Here is a 2,843-nt window from a genome sequence, read left to right on the forward strand (position 1 = left end):
TCATTTCTCAGGCCGGAGTCACCACTATTGGAAATTTGCAGGGTCGCAGCGGGGCACCAGAGCAAGATGACCAGCGTGGCAGGCTTCTCATTCTGAACAGCCCGTGCCGAGCTTGCGCTCCGAGCACGCGCTGTACATCTTTATGTTCCTCTACACGGCTGGTAACGCTGATCTCAGCGCCTCCGCTTTATAGAATCGGCGGGCGCTATACATGCAATGGTCAATAACGTCCCGCTGGTCACGTGCTAGACAACATACCGCATATCATGGCATAGGTTGGTCAATATTATCCTGCATTCATTGATGACCTGTATACTCAGAAAATTTATTGTCATGCGATGGTCAATATTTTGCTACTACTTCAAATGGCTTCCATTATTCTATCCACTGTGGGTTACAGGGTCGATATTGCCCGGGCAGCTGCTATGACTTGTCAACATTGCACGCATCATGGTATGTATTGATCAATATGGTCCTGGTATTATTGAAAAGGAGACGGCTGCTATCTGCGGGAACAGGTCTGACGGGGTATTGACGACGTGTCCGAGAACTAGCGCTTGGCGTGTACCAAATTTGCGCCACTTCTAGTACAGCACAAGGCCACTTTTGCGAATATATGCTAGTACAAGAGCTAAACTGTCATTGTGGTTTGAGAATATCTTTACGAAAATCACGACGTCGTCCAAGTAATACATTGTAAACCGCGGTGTATCTTGCACATCAATTGTTCAAATGTAGCATGTCCATTACAGAGGCCGAATGGCATCACAATGAATTGTAAAGGCCATCGAGCATAGTAAATGTCCTCTTTGTCCGCTGGATAGAGAGGTATTTGCCAATAGCCCGATCTAAGGTCAATGGTAAAGTAGGAGGCAGAAAAAAGAGTCAATGGTGTCAGCAATGTGGAGAGAAGGGTACATGTCGTTTCTCTTTCCTACAGTAGTCAACATAAAAACGACATTTGCCATCGTTCTTCCTGAGAAGAATCAAGGGGGCAGCGCAAGGTCTCGACGACTCTTGGATAACACCCTTCATTAACATCTTGACCTGTTCATTTATCACCTTTCATTCAGACGATGACATTCGGCAGGGTTTTGTTGAATCGGATGCAAGGCGTCAGTTTTGATCCTGTGTGGGGTATGTAAAGCAGGAAATAACGTTGGGCCCTCCTGGTTGGGAAAAAGTTAAAAAAGAGAGGCGGAATGTCGCCCTTGAATGCAAGCTCTGCCCTGCGCTCCTTCGTTGAGAGCGAAGGGAGAATCATACGAAGCAATCGCGATTCATCTTGCACATCAGTCATTGCTTTCTCCATGGCGTCGGAAATCAAGTCAACAGATGTTGGCGGGTCAGGACAGCAGATGCAAGTTTCAAACATGTGGGAAGAGCGACAGATTCGGCAGAGCAAATCTCTGCCCAGAGTGCATTGCGGCCTTCGGGCAACAGATATCATGGCATGAGGGATGAAGACATTTTTCTTGTTGCAGTAGAGGTGCATCGGCTCTAAAGTCACCTCAGGCATGTCGATGGTGGCGTCGCGGCAGGAATCCTGTAAACACAATGTCAGAGATGTAGCATAATGATATCTTCAGAAACACAAAACACTCACACCACTACACCAGCCTTAATGCAGACCAGGGGCAACACATTTTCCGACGCTAAGCTCACCAGTTTGGCAGTCTACGTGGACGCTACACATCTTCAAAAAGTCGATCCGAAGGATGGCTTCGTGCGTTGATCGGGCGACCACTGCCATTTCCGCACGAAACACTTTCACTCCCATAACTCTAGAACACAGCACACCCCAATACCAAAAAGTGGTTCGCCACTCACAACAGAAAACTGAACTCATCTATCCCGCCTAAATAACACGTTTCTACCGAGACAATTCTTAAATTTACCACCCATTACGGATATCGGGCCCCGGTATCAACTACCCCCCCCCCCTAATCACAGGCACACCATTAACTAAAACTTGGATTTCGTTTTGTAACATTAGCACAGGCGGGGGTATCTCTTGCAGCAGCGAACATCCAGCGACTCACGCCAATTGGTCATGCTGACTAGTTTTAAGGTCCCGGTGAGCTGCGCCGGGGCGACGGAGAACAGCGCGCGCGGGAAGATGGAGGTGGTGTCATGAGTTTGTTTGATGCCGGTGAAAGATCCCGAATCGGCGCATGCTATAGATCCCCGGATTTAGGAGGGCAGCGCGAACGCCATGAGCCAGGATTATACTCTAGCCGCTGAGGAAAGTTCATGGAGCCGTACCGTGATGCTTGGTGGTGAGAACACAATCGTGAGATGTGGTCAGGTTGACCGCAGCAGTAGCCCACACGAGGTCGAGGAAAATGTGGCGCGGACGAGTAGTCGCCACTCGCAGCGTCATGTCAACTGTTGTCATACCGCATGTGTGTTGGCTGATAGTAACGGATCCGCTGTCTTGGGGTGTGCTTGGTATGAATCTCTGCCACAGCTGCTGTGGACGTTGCTATTCATCGACGTCCGATGCATTAAAGGCGGATGTAGGATGCGGGCGCAGCGGATGCGACAGGGACAGGGCTACGGAAACATAAGCTAGTTCTACCGACCGGCTGACATGCTCGGATGGATTCAAGATCACCAGATGAAGTTACGTCAGCGGCGTCAACAGTGGCCACCGACGTCACGCCAGCGAAACGTCCGAACTTGTGTGCGATAGGACGCACTTTCAGCATCTCGAACGTGCGGTAAAGCTGGATCGGATCACGTCAGTCATTGAGTCAAGGCTTGATTTGACGATGAGGAAATAATTGATATCTACGGCAAACCCATTAGGAAAATTGCTAAATTTGTCATCTTCCTTCATG

This window comes from Amblyomma maculatum, chromosome 5 (assembly GCF_055883805.1).
Source record: "Amblyomma maculatum isolate TAMU_Amacu chromosome 5, ASM5588380v1, whole genome shotgun sequence".
NCBI classification, from domain to species: Eukaryota; Metazoa; Arthropoda; class Arachnida; order Ixodida; family Ixodidae; genus Amblyomma; species Amblyomma maculatum.